The sequence below is a fragment of the Mustelus asterias genome, chromosome 14 (assembly GCF_964213995.1).
Source record: "Mustelus asterias chromosome 14, sMusAst1.hap1.1, whole genome shotgun sequence".
Taxonomy (NCBI): Eukaryota; Metazoa; Chordata; class Chondrichthyes; order Carcharhiniformes; family Triakidae; genus Mustelus; species Mustelus asterias.
In genome coordinates, this window is record NC_135814.1 from 83425832 (window position 1) to 83443484 (window position 17653).

Consider the following 17653-nt stretch of genomic DNA (forward strand, 5'->3'; position numbering starts at 1 on the left):
GGTACAGATGAGAGGGTACAAGATGCCATCTGACTGACTTAGGAATTTCAACATGGAATATTGGGTTTAAAACTGAGATGAGGAGGAACTGCCTTTGGTAGAGGGTGGTGAATTTGTGGAACTTGCTGCCCCATACTGCAATGGAGTCTGAATCGTTGAATGGTTTCAAGAAGGAGATAGATATATTTCTAATAATAAAGGGATAAAGGGATTTTGGAAACAGGTGAGGAGATGGATTTGAGACCAGGGAGAGATCAGCAATGCTCTGATTGAATGGTGGAGCAGGCTCGATTTTGCCTACTTCTGCTCCTAATTCCTATGTTCCTATGTTCCTAATTCTCAACCAGGAAACACTGAGGGATAATTTTCTGTCCCCATTTTTGGCAGGCGGGAAAGCCAGTAGGGAGGAGAATCCAATTCATGCTAAATTCTCCCTCAATGTACCCGAACAGGCGCTGGAGTGTGGCGACTGGGGGATTTTCACAGTAACTTCATTGCAGTGTTAATGTGAGCCTACTTGTGACACTAATAAATAAACTTTAAAAACTTTGTTTTAGAACCTCCAACCAGAGGAAATAATTTCTCTCAATCTAACCTATCCAATCCTTCAAACATCCAAAACACAAATAATTACAAATGGGAGCACTAATAATATCCTTATCTTACAGTACAGAGAAGGTTCTGACAGAATGAGGATTTACGAGAGGCCTGACTTTGGGGGACAGATGATGGAATTCATGGATGACTGTCCCTCTGTCTACGATCGTTTCCATTACCGTGACATTCACTCCTCCCATGTGATGGACGGTTACTGGACCTTCTATGAACATCCCAACTGCAGAGGCCGACAGTACTTCATGAGACCCGGTGAATACAGGAGATACAGTGACTGGGGCGGCGACAACTCAACTATTGGGTCTTTCAGACGCATTAAGTATTATTAGAATATTCATGACAAATATGGTTTTGTTTTTCTAACATTCACATCAGCAGAGTAAATATACATAACCTCACTGCTTTTTCTCTCAATTGATTTGTGTTTGGATTGTCAGAGTAATTGTGTGCAGTGTCAAGTTATTGAATGGGATGGGTAAAGAATCCCTGAGACAATAGTTTCAGAGAAATGTCCAGGATGAGAAAAGGCACATTTAGGGCAAATATGGAGACTTCTTCCCATCATGCACCCTGTCTCATTTTCCATTCCAGGGAGCTGAGGTTGAAAATTTCACACAAATTCAGTCCAAGACAATGACCATTAGATGAAGCAGTTTCATGATAAGTCTCTGTGCCAACCAGATATTTCTACTTCTCTTTCATTGCCCGAGAAACTGGCAAATATCTCCACTTCCAAATGAAGAAAGACTTGCATTTATATAGTGCCTTCTGCAGCCTTTGGTTAGTCCAAAGGGCTTCACATCCAAGGAAGCATTTCTTTCATGTCTTTATATGAGAGCTTTTCTATTTTTGCAAATACCACAACAAACCCTCAAAACTGAAACAGTACAGCTTGTTCATTTCTCCATATTTATATATCACAAAAGACAGGAGGAATCCAACACAACGTCTTCAATATATCTAGTACTTCCGCAAAAAGAACAAGTAACAGGATGGGGGAAAAGAGGATAAAGACATGGAAACATGGCAAAATGGGTCACACCATTACGAACATTATATTAGAGGCAGTGCTACATAGCCTATGGAAAACCTTGTAGGACTAAGTCAGGCATCATGGAATCATACATATTTGAGGTAGGGACCCCATTCATTCTGGCACACGTTTGGAATTCCATTGGGATACATTCCATAGTAATTTCATGCCAATTCTGAAGGGAAGGGGACTGATCCCGAGTGCAAGAGCAAAGGATATTCTTCCGTGCTGCACGTGTTTGGATATTGTACAGCATTTTCTCATTGGCATCAATTGTTTTCTTGTCTGGGAGCCCCAGAAACTAGTACAAAGGATCAAACTCTAAGGCTGTATCAAATATCTTCTCAAGCTCTTTAAGTAGGCCCAACCAGTAGAATTTAAATTTGACAAAGGATCAGACACAATGGGGGCAATCTTACCAGAATTTGGCAAAGTGTCAGGATCTGACTGAAAACTGGTGTGTTTCTCTCCAGAGAAACTGTCCGCATTTCTCTCCAGATCTTGGTGGCACGGTGGCACAGTGGTTAGCACTGCTGCCTCACAGAGCCAAGGACCCAGATTCGATTCCCAGCTTAGGTTACTGTCTGTGTGGAGTTTGCATGTTCTCCCCGTTTCTCCGTGGGTTTCCTCCGGGTGCTCCGGTTTCCTCTCATATTCCAAAGATGTGTGGATTAGGTTGGTTGGCCATGCTCAATTGCCTCTTAGTGATAGTGTCACCCCTTAGAGTAAATATATGGGGTGACGGTGATAGGACCTTGGTCGGAATGTTGTCGGTTAAGGCTCGAAGGGCCAAACAGCCTCCTTCTGAACTGTAGATTCTATGATTCTTTGATTCTGAGACTCTGTCAAAAAAAAACAGTGGGGTGTATTTCACGCCATCATGTTGAGGGGTGGGGCCTAAACAAGGTAGCAAAGCTCGGCTGCACTGAGATTGGGCGCCCCAATCAGAGAAAAAAATAACCTCCCCGCCGACCTCACTACGGAGTTCTCAGGGGCTCACCGACATCTGGTCCTGCTGACCTGTCTCAGACATTCAAGAGGTTGGACATCCAAGAGCTACTCATCAAACTGTGTGTCACTGGAGGCAGTAGAGCTAATATCGCTGAACCCGGTGCCAAGGATAAAGTCTCTGAGTTGCAAATATCTGAAAAAAGAGTATCTCACTATATCATATTGTTGACACAGATGCTCAAGAGATAACAAGGGGGCACCACTAAAGATGTCTCCCAACCGAAACGTCCAATTATCAAACCCATGGTCCATAAGACCTGGTAGGAAATCTGGGTTACCCTGACTGAGAGAGAGACAAAGTCAAATTAAATCTTCCTTTCAACTCACAGACCATCTGCCATTCTGAGTGTCAATGATTGTTGGATTCTCACATTTGACAGGCACCTTCTTCTGAGTGAGGAGAAATAAATCCTATAGTTTCTGCTTGGAAAACTTTAGACTTCTCTCAGCATGTTGAGTCAGCACAGAGTCCAGTGCCTTTCAGATTGTATTAATTTCTTTCAACATTGAGTGGCTAGGATTCTTAGCAAACTCCCTCTCTGCTTCAGCCAATTTTACTTCAAGCTGGCACTGCCGCTCCAGTATCTCACATTTTTTCTTGGCTAAATGTGAAATGACCAAACCCCTTTGCAAAAGCCTTGCAGGTTTCCCACAGGATTGAGGTGAAACTTCAGAAAGAGAACTGACTGAATAGAGAGGATCAAATTCAGTCTTAAAGCCCGAGATAAAGTTATGATCCTTAAGCAGAGATGCATTAAATCTCCAAGACCTAGACCAAGGATGAATCACCCAAGGCTGGATTTGAACCCGGGTCCCTGGTATTGTGAGGCAGCAGTGCTAACCACAGTGCTACCGTGCCACCTCTGCCAGGACTGAAAGTTGACAAGGCACAGGGACCAGACGGGATACATTCAAAGATACTGAAGGAAGTGAGAATGGAAATTGTAGGGGTGTTGGCCATAACCTTCCAGTCTTCTGTAGATTGTAAAGCTAGCCCCAGCAATTACAGACCAGTCAGTTTAACACCAGGGATCGGCAAAGGTCTAGAAACAATTATTCATGAAATAATTAGTAGTCACTGGAATGACTTCAACAAGGCACATGAGGTTGGCCTCTTGGAGTAGGAAATTCTTGATTGAGGTCCATCTTCAGGTCCAGGCAGCTGGCGACCGAGGGGGCCAGACCTGACTGTCTGCTCCTCTACCGCAGCTATATTCACGGCCAGGTGTCACTGGAGAGGGAGCATGCGGTGTCCGAGGACACCATTAATGCCTTCCATGCCTGCTGGGCACCGCAGGGATTAGAGTGTATTATTGATCCCTTAAATCACATTTTAATTTGATGTTTTAAGTTTCCTTTCCACTTTGTTTTTTGTTCCGGGCTGTTCCACTCCTTTTGGGAGCTGTCCCTTTTGAGTTGTCCCTAAGAACAAAGAACAAAGAAAATTGCAGCACAGGAACAGGCCCTTTAGTCCTCCAAGCCTGCACCGACCATGCTGCCCGACTGAACTAAAACCCCCTATCCTTCCGGGGACCATATCCCTCTATTCCCATCTTATTCATGTGTTTGTCAAGATGCCCCTTAAAATTCACTATCGTATCTGGTTCCACAACTTCCCTCAGCAGCGAGTTCCAGGCACCCACCACCCTCTGTGTAAAAAACCTGCCTCGTACATCTCCTTTAAACCTTGCCCCTCGCACCTGAAACCTGTGCCCCCTAATAATTGACTCTTCCATCCTGGGAAAAAGCTTCTGACTATCCACTTTGTCCGTGCCTCTCATAATTCTGTAGAATCCTATCAGGCCACCCCTCAACCTCCGTCGTTCCAATGAGAACAAACCAAGTTTCTGTAACCTTGCCTCATAGCTAATGCCCTCCATACCAGGCAACATCCTGGTAAATCGTTTCTGTACCCTCTCCAAAGCCTCCACATCCTTCTGGTAGTGTGGCGACCAGAATTGAACATTATATTCCAAATGTGGCCTAACCAAGGTTCTATAAAGCTGCAACATGACTTGCCAATTTTTAAACTCAATGCCCTGGCCTAAGTTAATTTGATTTTGTTTATTTGGTTGGACACCAAAAGATGTCCTTGACTGAGATCATAATTGGCTGCCCAATGAGGGAGCCTCACCTGTACATAAAAATGGGAGGGTCAGGTCCTCTGGCACACTGGATTCTGACTGTGTAACAGAAGCACTCTAGGCATGAAATAGAGTTTGTAAATAATGGGAATCTGCTGAAAGGACACCAGCCTCAGAGAAGATATTTCAGTCACATAGAACAATATGTGTTTATTAGGAAGAGCCAACATGAATTTCTAAAGAAGAAATTGTGTATTGTGTACAGTTTTGGTCACCTAGTTACAGGAAGGATGTAAATAAGGTTGAAAGAGTGCAGAGAAGGTTCACAAGGATGTTGCCGGGACTTGAGAAGCTGAGTTACAGAGAGAGATTGAATAGGTTGGGACTTTATTCCCTGGAGCATAGAAGATTGAGGGGAGATTTGATAGAGGTGTATAAGATTTTGATGGGTATAGATAGAGTGAATGCAAGCAGGCTTTTTCCGCTGAGGCTAGGGGAGAAAAAAAACAGAGGGCATGGGTTAAGGGTGAAAGGAGAAAAGTTTAAAGGGAATATTAGGGGGGGCTTCTTCACGCAGAGAGTGGTGGGAGTGTGGAATGAGCTGCCGGATAAAGTGGTAAATGCGGGGTCACTTTTAACATTTAAGAAAAACTTGGACGGGTTCATGGATGAGAGGGGTGTGGAGGGATATGGTCCAAGTGCAGGTCAGTGGGACTAGGCAAAAAATGGTTCGGCACAGACAAGAATGGCCAAAAGGCCTGTTTCTGAGCTGTAATTTTCTATGGTTCTATGGTTCTAAATTGTGTTTAAACAACTTGCTGATATTTTTTCAGGGGTTAACAGAAAGGGTCGATGAGGGTAATGCTGTTAATGTGGTGCACATGGGCTTTCAGAAGTTATTCGATACAGCGGCACAAAACTAGTTCATGGAATGAAAGTAGCAATGTGGATATGAAACTGGCTGAATAATGGAAGCAATGAGCAATGATCAATGGGTATTTTTCTGGCTGGGGAAGGTGTTTGCAGTGGAGTTCCCCAGGGGTCAGTATTGGGACATTTGCTTGTCCTGATGTACATTGATGATCTCGATCTTGGTGTGCAGGGAACAATTTCAAAGTTTGTGGATGACATGAAACTTGGAAGTATTATAAATAGTGAAAAGAACAGTGCAGAAATTCAAAAGAACTTTGACAAGCTGGAGGAGTGGGCAGATAGGTGGCAGATGAAGGTCAATGTGGAGAAACGTGAGAAGGAAGAATATAAAATAAGTAAGTGCAGGAGCAGAGGGACCTGCGTGTGTTGGTGATTAGATCATTGAATGTGGCAGGACAGGTGGAGAGAGCAGTGAATAAAGTCTATAGTATTCTGGGATTTATTGATCGAGGAATATAATACAAAAGCAGGAAATTATACTGACCTTCTACAAGACACTGGCTTCAGCTGAATATTGTGTACAGTTCTGGGTGACACACTGTAGGAAGGATTGGAAAAAGTGGAGAGAATGTTTACAAGAATGGTTCCAGGGATGAGAAACCTCAGTTCTGAGGATAGATTATAGAGGTTGGCACTGTTCTCCTCAGAGAGAATGAGGCTAAGAGGTGGTTTGATAGAGATGTTTAAAATCATGAGGGGGTTGGACAGTAGACAGTGAGAAATTGTTTCCTTGCTGTGCGCTGATGTGATCCAGAGGTTATTGTCTTGTTGCTTCCCACACAGCCATGGGGAAGGCCCAAAAACTGAACATGTAATTGGTAACTTGAAATGTAACTGCTACTGGTCGATATCTCTGAAACGGAGACATTCGAAAGCTAGGATTGGCTCTCCTTGGAGCATAAAGTTCAGGGAGATTTTAATAAAGATGTTCAAAATCACAAAGCCTTTTGATAGAGGAAATAAGAATAAACTGTTTCCAGTGGCAGGAGGGTTGTAAACCAGACAACACAGATTTAAGATAAATGGCAAACGAACCAGAGGGGAGGTGAGGAGAATATATTTTTACACAGAAAATTGTCAGGAATACACAACCTGAAAGGATGTTGGAAGCAGATTGAATCATAACTTTCAAAAGGGAATTAGATAATAGTGTCCCAGCTCAGATGGAACAGCCTTGCCCCGGAGTCAGAGGCACATCAGCCCAACAATGCAGCCTGACACTTCAGTGCAGTCCTGAGTGAGTGCTGCATTGGTAAAGATGCCACCTTTCACATGAGATGTTGCACCATGATCCTGTTTGCCTTTTGAGATGGAAATAGAAGATCCCTCAGCATGATTTTGAACAAGAACAGGAGAATTAATCCCAGTGCCCTGGCCAAAATTTATCCCTCACTCAATGTCACCAAAAAAACTGTTTCCGAATAACAGGTTATGAGGGGCAGATGGTAAAGTGAAGTAAGGAACAAAACCATATAGTTAACACAACAGCCATGATCTTATTTGGAACAAACTCAAAGGGCTGAATGGGCTATTCCTGATCCTATGTTCTTATTGCTTTCTGTCCAGTTCTTTTCAATCACATTGCTGTTTGTGGGAGTTGTTGTGGATAATTTTGCTGCTGTATTTCCTATATTACAACAGAGACGTCGCTTCAAAAATATTTCATTGGCTATGAAGCATTTTGGCTGTGGAGGGCACTACATTAATGCAGGTTTTCTTCATCTGGAAGTGGAGAAAATTGCCGGTTTCTGGGGCAATGACAGGGAAGTAGAAATATTTAGTTGGCACAGAGACTGAGGGGCAAATTTTACCATTCTGCCCGCCACGGGAATCAGATGAGGGGCGGCCCATGGAAAGGTCTGTTCCCCTCAGGTGGGATTTTCTGGTTTTGGGGTGAGCAAGATCGAAAAATCCCACCCTTAGATTTTCATTATCAAATTGCTTCATCGAATGGTCATTGTCATGGAATGAATTTGTCCGAAACTTTCAAATTCAATTCCGTGGAATGGAAAATGGCAGGGTGCATGATGGCATTGGCTCGCTAAGCAGAAATAAGCCCTGCCCCCTGATTTTTTGAGTGAATCGCGCGAGGGCACTTGGCAGTGCTCAGAGTGTGGAAGATTCATTTTGAAAATCCCGCTCAAATAATTGGTGGAATTTTCACCTGAATTCGGCACTTAGAATGTTTTTGGGAGAATCTCAGCCTTAGATTTTGATTATCATCAAATTGCTTCATCTAATGGTCATTGTCATGGACTGAATTTGTGTGAAATTTTCAACTTCAGCTCCCTGGAATGGAAAATGAGACAGGGTGCATGATGGGAAGAAGTCTCCATCCTTGTCCAAAATGTGCCTTTTCTCATCCTGGACATTTCTCTGAAACTATTGTCTCAGGGATTCTTTACCCATCCCATTCGATAACTTAACACTGCTCACAATTACTCTGACAATCCAAACACAGATCAGTTGCGAGAAAAAGCAGTGAGGTTGATTATATTTATTCTGCTGACACATACGTTAGAAAAACAAAACCGTATTTGTATGAATGTTCTAATAATACATCATGCGTCTGAAAGATCCAATAGTTGAGTTGTAGCCGCCCCAGTCACTGTATCTCCTGTATTCACCGGGTCTCATGAAGTACTGTCGGCCTCTGTAGTTGGGATATTCATAGAAGGTCCAGTAGCCGTCCATCACATGGGAGGAGTGAATGTCACGGTAACGGAAGCGATCGTAGACAGAGGGACAGTCATCCATGAATTCCATCATCTGTCCCCCAAAGTCGGGCCTTTCGTAAATCCTCATTCTATAGTTTCCACCTCGGTACTGGAATAGAAATACAAACATACTTGTAATGTAGTATTAATTACACATCTGAAAGAGGTTATAGAAATGGAGGTGGTGGGTTAAAATATTAGCAGATAGCCGAAGGATCATCTCATTAACAATAAGAGTGGAGTTGAGACAATTGAATAACATGAATAGGAGGCTTGGATTATATTTACACCTGATTAACAGTGAGAAACATTTGTGTATTTTATACAGTTAAAAAGGATAAGTATAAGGAAGACGAAGATAACTTCACAGATAATGGGCTGATGGAATGGGAGCCATTCACTCAGCAATGTCTGTGATTGTCTGGAATATGTTAGATTAGTCTTCTGTTCTTCTGGGGAAGGTGAAGAGTTGATGAGGACAATGTAACCAAGGGAATGAAATGATTAGAAGTGTTTGAGTGCAGCAATGTGCACCTTTGGTGGGTTCATGTTATTATCCTGATCTCACTGATGTATCTTTGATGTAATATGATGTGGGACTGGGAGTCTCTATGCGACACACACTGTGATATTTCAACACAAAACTGGCTTTACATTGTAACAAACCTAGGTAGAACAATAGAGTATTCCACAAGGTAACAATTGCAATTTACATTAATGATTCCGATCCAACAGATTCTTAGTCTAATACGATGTTCTAAACAACAAATTTAATAAGCACCTATTCAGATCGAATGTGCATTTAATATAAAGTATGCCAGTTGGGGACATGCAGAATATTTGAATTAATCCTCTTAGTGAATCAATGTGAATCATAAAAACCCTACAGTGCAGAAAGAGGCCATTTGGCCCATCGAGTCTGCACCTACCCCCATATCCCTACATATTTACCCACTAATCCCTCTAACCTACACATCACAGGACGCTAAGGGGCAATTTTTTAACATGGCCAATCAACCTAACCTGCACATCTTTGGACTGTGGGAGGAAACCGGAGCAGCCGGAGAAAACCCACGCAGACACGGGGAGAATGTGCAAACTCCACACAGACAGTGACCCAAGCCGGGAATCAAACCCAGGTCCCTGGAGCTGTGAAGCAGCAGTGCTAACCACTGTGCTACCGTGCCCCCAATGTGGTGCTAGAATTATTAACACTAATAGAAAATATTCTATTGATACACTTTAGGGGAAGTGAGGTAAGTGAGGAGAGAAAAGGAATACAAGGATCTGCTCACAGTGCCGACATAGGGCTGGAAGATAGTCGTGTGGAGCATAAATGTGACCACATCGACTTAACTGATTGGAGTTGTATTGTGGATTGGCCTGTTCATGTGCTATTAATTCCTGGTAACTAAATTATAGCAATCATTGCCAAATTCTAATAGCCTTTAGCTGATGGTGTTTATGAGGGAGAAACTGATCTGCTCTCATTTATTTCCCAGTCTTGGAGGCAGCCACGTGCCAACCGAAGGCCAAATTCAGCATCAGCACTCATGAAAATTTTATAGAATCCCTACAGTGCAGAAGTGGCCATTTGGCCCATCGAGTCTGCAGCAACCCCTTGACGGAGCTTCTTACCAACGCCATCCCCCTCATCCTATCCCCTTAAACTCACACATTTACCATGGGTAATCCACTGAATCTACACATCCTGGGGTACAAATGGGTAATTTAGCTTGTCCAATCACCTACGCTACACATCTTTGGAGTATGGAAGGAAACCGGAGCGCCCGGAGGAAACCCACCCAGACACAGGGAGAATGTGCAATCTCCACACAGACACCTGAGGCTGGAACTGAACCTGGGTCCCTGGAGCCCTGAGGCAGCAGTGCTAATCATGTGCCACCATGCTGATGTACAAATACCCTCTAGAGGCGGCTTACACATTTGAGGGGCACAGCAATGGATTAGAGTGGACACTGGGATGGGAGATATTAATTGTTTGAAGAGGCTGTGATCACAATGACTGTGGAGTCAAACGATGACCCTGACTCTCCAAAGGACAACTCGAAGTCTGTTGATGTGAACTATTTCTGAGCGGTCCTGTTTAGGACACTGCAGCCACTTAAGAATTCTTCACAATAAAAACTTCTCCCGGGGCACCTAAAACTGGGTCTCAGACATCTCATTTACATTTTAAATAATCTAACCCTGTTTTAGGTGGCCAACAGCATTGCCTGAAAAATTACTTGACCCAATTCCAAGGAGCAATAAATTCCAATTTATACCAATGCAGATTTATACTCTCAAGAAATTGGTTTGTATCTTTACTGTTATAGTGGATTTGTGACAAACAGGGTAACTCCCCAAACTTAGCTACTTTGCACAATGAACATTTCCTCATCCTCAATCTGAGCAGAATATGTAAATAACCAATTTACATGTGGGTAGGTGCGACATGAGCCGATGCTGTCATTGAATCCCATCCAGCGCTGGTAGTCAGGATAATCTCCCCTGCTCAGAACATACTGGTATCCCATGTAATTGGGTCTTTCATACATCACCCACCAGTCACCCATGACACGCATGGAGTTACAGCGACTGAAGTAAGGGGACAGGTCAGCACAGTCACTGCTTTACTCATAGTGCCGACCCTGGAAGTTCCTGTCCTCGTAAAAGATAATCTGTGGAATAAAAAGAGTCATAGAGGTTTTCAGCATGGAAACAGGCCCTACAGCCCAACTTGGCCATGCCGCCCTTATTTTTTTTAAACCCCTAAGCTAATCCTAATTGCCTGCATTTGGCCCATATCCCTCTGTACCCATCATACCCATGTAACTATCTAAATGCTTTTTAAAAGACAAAATTGTACCCGCCTCTACTACTACCTCGGGCAGCTTGTTCCAGACACTCACCACCCTGTGTGAGAAAAAATTGCCCCTCTGGACACTTTTGTATCTCTCCCCTCACACCTTAAACCTATGCCCTCTAGTTTTAGACTGCCCTACTTTTGGGAAAAGATATTGACTATCTAGCTGATCTGTGCCCCTCATTATTTTATAGACCTCTATAAGGTCACCCCTCAGCCTCTTACGCTCCAGAGAAAAAAGTCTCACTCTATCCAGCCTCTCCTTATAACTCAATCCATCAAGTCCCGGTAGCATCCTAATAAATCTTTTCTGCACTCTTTCTAGTTAATAATATCCTTTCTATAATAGGATGACCAGAACTGCACACAGTATTCCAAGTGTGGCCGTACCAACGTCTTGTACAACTTCAACAAGAGGTCCCAACTCCAGTATTCAATGTTCTGACTGATGAAACCAAGCATGCCGAATGCCTTCTTCACCACTCTGTCCACCTGTGGCTCCACTTTCAAGGAGCTGTGAACATGTACCTCTAGATCCCTTTGTTCTGTAACTCTTCCCAATGCCCTACCATTAACTGAGTAAGTCCTGTCCTGGTTCAATCTACCAAAATGCATCACCTTGCATTTGTCTAAATTAAACTCCATCTGCCATTCGTCAGCCCACTGGCCCAATTGATCAAGAAATTATACTCTATTGAGTTAATATAGAGCATTCAAAAAACAATATATGGAGATATATTGTGGGGGCAATGTTAAACTCGCTATTCCATCGAGAAACTGATAGGACCAATGGGGGCAATGTTGGGCGCAGTGTAAAACTGGGGTTCCACATCACCCTGTCAGTTTCCTGATGGGAGAATGTTAAAATTCCTTTTTGTTTCTGCACACTATCACCAAAAGGCTCAGCAATATCCCATTTGTTCTTGTATTTCATTGTTCTCTAAATGTTAACTTTGGTAGTTTGCTTTGAAACCAACATCATATTTGAAGCAGCTGCCCATCTCTTCCAGACTAAAACTTCAGCACCAGTTACAATTGATAATTTACACTCACTTGTCTGGAAAGAGACAAGAGAAATGAATAAACTTGAGAATCTGGCGAGAGTGATCAAGAACTCTCACATCCTGTACAAAATCAGACTGCTTCTCACCTTTGCCATGTTGAGCTCACAGTTAGACGAGTAACTGATTTAACACAGCAACATGCTCTACAGTGTGGTATATATATGCTGTACAAAATGACCACTCGACTCTATTCTCTTGTTATTCAAATGATTTGGTGCTGAACATTAGCAAAAAGAGAACAAAACACATCACTTGACATGTTGCTTGACATGTCACTGATTCTCTTCACTTTGCTTTCACTTCATTTTCATTGAGGTGTGAAAACAAAGAAGGAGAGTCCATCGTGCTTTCCACATTCTAACTGTTTTCAAACAGCGATGGTTACAAAATCCATTTTCAAAAAGTTATTTCCAAAATCTACCCAGCTCGCTCGGTTTCTAAATGAATCAAAATCGGCTTCAGTTCCTTTGCTCATTGACGTAACTACTTCCAGTGACAGTACAACTGGAAATGGATTTGGTTCTCTGAGTTGAATTAAACTCAGGTGCATATTGATGTCATGATGCGTGTGAATGAAGATGGGTGATTTTTGTAGATGATGTGCAGGGTCACAGCCTATTATTTTCATCGTTTCAGACTCCATCTCTGATTTTTATTTTCTATTGTATGTTGCTTTCATTGATAATGTTTCCCACAAAAAACCTGTTCACAAATTTTATTACCATCGAATGAAAGGGACGTTGGCAGCATGGGCACAAAGTTGGCTGAGTGTTAGAAAGCCGAGTGTTGGTGAAGTGATGTTTTCCACACTTGAGGAAGATACATGGTGGGGTTCTCTGGGGGTGGGTTTTGGGGCAGTGATTTTCTTGATCTGTGTTAATGACTGAGACTCAGTTTACAGCGCAGAAATTCAAAATTCGCAGCTGAGAAGAAACTTGGAAATATTTTGAATTGTGAAATGGATGGTGTTAAAATTAAAATGACCTTAGGCAGGTATAAAGGAAGAAGTCATTACAGATGAAATGCAGAGAAGTGTGAGGTGATACATATTGGTAAAGAGAACGTGGTGAGATGATATAAAATAAAGGTTACAATTCTAAGGAGGGTGCAGGAGCAGAGGGACCTGGAGATTCTGAGCACAGACTATTGAAGGTGCTAGTTCTCAGTTGAGAAACTGATTAATAAAGCTTTATAAATAGGTTAATTGAGTGTAAAAACAAGGAAGATGGAATGGACCTGTATAAGATCCCATGGCAGATTTAGTAGATCTCATGACAACATCTGACCACTTTGAGTGTGTATCAATTATCACTAAGTACATGTAACCACCAAACGGACCAGCAACATCTACATGCAATGATTGCCATGACATTTCAGGCCACTCCCTAAGTTGTAAAGGAGACAATAGTGGTCTATTTCTTATTCGTGCACATGATTTATATTGTCCTACCTTTTCTTCAATTTGAGCATCCTGACCTGGCCAGCAAAAATAACTGCATACTAATTCCTTCATCTGGATAGTACCAGGATGCTCTTCATGTAGTTGTTCAGCAATGCTTCCATGCATGTGAAGAGGAATGAGCATTCAGATTCCCCAAAATAGACACCCACTCTGGATGGTCAACTCAAGATTTCTTGATTATATGGGCCTGCACTCTTTGGTCTCACACATCCCGCTACCAATGCCAGCGAGAATGGAGAATTTGGCACTCGACCAAATTTCTATTCTCTGCGATGAGGTTGGAGAATCCCATCTGCGGGGGAGCTTAGAGAATTCAGGCCAATGTTTCAAATCAGGATGCAGACGATGAGTTCCATGCATCATTCCTTTCACTACCATATCCATCACATTCTCCATCTCTCTATTCTCACAGCTTGAGAAGTTGCGACAGACAAATGACTGACTAGCAAAAAATTCAGAATATTAGCAAAAACTAGTTAGTAGCATTGGCTCAATAGACAAAGGTAAGTGTGATAATGCATTAGCTTTGGGATGGCAGTCTGATTCATGACACTTTATATCGCTGGAGTTTGCAGATAAGATCAGTGACCATCTTTGCAATCTTTGGCTGACAGCTAATTACGGTGTGCCTTTAAACGGCCCAAAAATAGTAAATAAGTGTTGGCGATCAGCCAATAATGTGAAATAAAGACCATAGAAATAATAAAATCTTTGTACACCAAAAATTATACTCAATGCTTCTGTTCCTAGCTGAGCACAGTTGATTCAGCATGAGTCAGAGTACACAAAGCAAAATCTGTTGGTCATTCTTCACCCAAAGCATAATATGTGAAACTACTGCCCCCACCCCATTAGGTGAAGCATGACAAGCAAGTAGTAATGGTAGCTTCTGATTAAATCAATACACTTGAATCAATACCTCAGATTCTGCAAAGCATCTTTGACATCCTTGACTGCTTTCTCACATTCTGTTATCCAGTGCCATGACTGATTCACATACAGTAGGTTATGCAATGACTTCAATAATGTAGCTAGGCTAGGAACAAATTTGCCACAATAATACACAAATCCTAGAAAGGACCTCAATTGCATCACACTTATCGGATATAGTGCATCTAAAATAGTGTGCATCTTTTTAGGTGCTTTATGCAGCCTTTACTCTCAATAACATGACCCAAATACTGAACTGACTACTGGAAAAACTCATATTTTTTCTTTCTTAATACACAGACCATGTGCTTGAAGACATTCCAGTGTTGTTTCTAAATTATTCAAATGCTCTTGTTCACAAGAGCCTGTAATTAGAATATCATTCAGATACCAGTTTAAAAATCTGATCCATCGATCTTTGGAATAGGCCTCGTGTGGATGTTATTCCAAAAGGAATTATTTTATAATGAAAAAGACCTTTATGAGTAACAATGGTAAATATTGGTTGAGATTCAGTGGCTACATTCATCTGTAAATGTGCTTGTGAAGGATCAATCTTGCAGAATTTCTGCCCATCTGAGAACCCAGCAAACAAATCTTCAATTAAAGGAAGTGGATATTAATCAGCACACAACACTGGATTTATGGTTTTTTTAAAATCACCACAAATACAAACTGAACCAGCTGGTTTCATGACAGGTATGATGGGGGTAGCCCAGTCACTCATTTTAACCGATGATAACACACTAGTGTTAACAAGTTGCATTAATTCATCTTCAACCACTCTTGCTTTGAGAATTTTTGGTTGACTATTCGGCTTTATCTTCAGTTTCACTTGAACTTCCTTCATTGAGCCCAGTGTCTCTTCAAATACACTCTTGTATGTTTCCAGAAAGTGTTGTAGGTCTGTTTTAGCAGCGACCAGCCTGTTGGCAGCACTTTACTTAAGCTTGGATAGAAGCAAATTACTGCAGATGCAGGAATCTGAAACCAAAAGAGAAAATGCTGGAAAATCTCAGCAGGTCTGGCAGCATCTGTAAGGAGAGGAAAGAGCTGACGTTTCGAGTCCAGACGACCCTTTGTCAAAGCTCTGCTTTGACAAAGCTTTGACAAAGGGTCACCTGGACTCGAAATGTCAGCTCTTTTCTCTCCTTACAGATGCTGCCAGACCTGCTGAGGTTTTCCAGCAGTTTCTCTTTTGGACTCTAGTTAAGCATTATCTTCTCCAACCATAATGTCCCAAATAGAACTGGAAAATTACCACAGACCACATGGAGGCGTAACTCCGCTGTTTGTCCACTAACCTGTACATTGACCATGACATAATCTTTTAACTGCAAGATCTCTTCTGTGTATGTATTTACAATTACATCAATGGTTTAAAGGAAGATTCTTAAGCAGGAAGTTATACTGACCTTATACAAGACACTGGCTTCAGCTGGATATTGTGTGCAGTTCTGGCTGCCACGCTGTACGAAGGATATGAATGCATTGGAAAAAGTGGAGAGAAGGTTTACAAGAATGGTTCCAGGGATGAGAAATCTCAGTTCTGAGGATAGATTATAGAGGTTGGCACTGTTCTCCTCAGAGAGAATGAGGCTAAGAGGTGGTTTGATAGAGATGTTTAAAATCATGAGGGGGTTGGACAGTAGACAGTGAGAAATTGTTTCCTTGCTGTGCGCTGATGTGATCCAGAGGTTATTGTCTTGTTGCTTCCCACACAGCCATGGGGAAGGCCCAAAAACTGAACATGTAATTGGTAACTTGAAATGTAACTGCTACTGGTCGATATCTCTGAAACGGAGACATTTGAAAGCTAGGATTGGCTCTCCTTGGAGCATAAAGTTCAGGGAGATTTTAATAAAGATGTTCAAAATCACAAAGCCTTTTGATAGAGGAAATAAGAATAAACTGTTTCCAGTGGCAGGAGGGTTGTAAACCAGACAACACAGATTTAAGATAAATGGCAAATGAACCAGAGGAGAGGTGAGGAGAATATATTTTTACACAGAAAATGTGAACACCTGGAAAGGTGTTGGAAGCAGATTGAATCATAACTTTCAAAAAAGAATTTGATAATAGTGTCCTGGCTCAGATGCAACAGTCTTGAGTCCTGCTCCTGCACTTCAGCCCAACAATGCAGGCTGACACTGCAGTGCAGTCCTGAGGGAGTGCTGCATTGGTAAAGATGCTGCCTTTCAATTGAGATGATAGACCGAGGTCCTGTTTGCATTTTGAAATGGCCGTAAAAGATCCCACAGCAGGGTTTTGAACAAGAACAAGAGAATTAATCCCAGTGCCCTGGCCAAAATTTTATCCCTCACTCAATGTCACCAAAAAACTGTTTAAGAATAAGAGGTTACGATGGGCAGACAGTAAAGTGAGGTAGAAAACACAACCAGATCAGCCATGATTTTCCTGAATGGTGGAACAGGTCGAAGGGCTGAATGGACTACTCCTGATCGTAGGTTCCTATTTCTTTCCAACTTGTCATTTTCAATAACATTGCTGTTTTTGGGAGCTTCTGCAGACAAATTTGCCGTTGTGTGTCCGACATTACAACAGAGACCTCGCTTCAAAAATCTTCCCTGGATGTGAAGCACTGTGGGATATCTGCTGGCTGTAGAGGGCACTATATAAATACAGGTTTTTATTTGGAAGTGGAAACATTTGCCGGTGTCTGGGGCAAAATACAGGGAAGTAGAAATATTTGGTTGGCACAGAGACTTGGCAATTCACCCTGCTGTGCTGCTCTAGCCACGATGTCTCCACACCCACCATAAGCCCCGCTCTCCCTGACCTCAGCAGGGTTTACAACAGCTCTCCATTAACAGGGAACTGGCGGCCCAAGCCTACTGGAGGGAAAAGGGGCCATGAAAGACCCCAGGAAGTCAGGGTTAAGGGGGGGAGTGCCCCATTGGAAGTGCCAGCCTGG

At 42.4% G+C, this 17653-nt stretch overlaps 1 pseudogene; it reads right to left on the reverse strand.

Annotated features, from left to right (window-relative positions):
• Positions 1-8226: 8226 nt before the first annotated feature.
• LOC144503412 (gamma-crystallin S-1 pseudogene) lies at positions 8227-11098 on the reverse strand (annotated as a pseudogene).
• Between the last annotated feature and the right edge of the window lie 6555 nt (positions 11099-17653).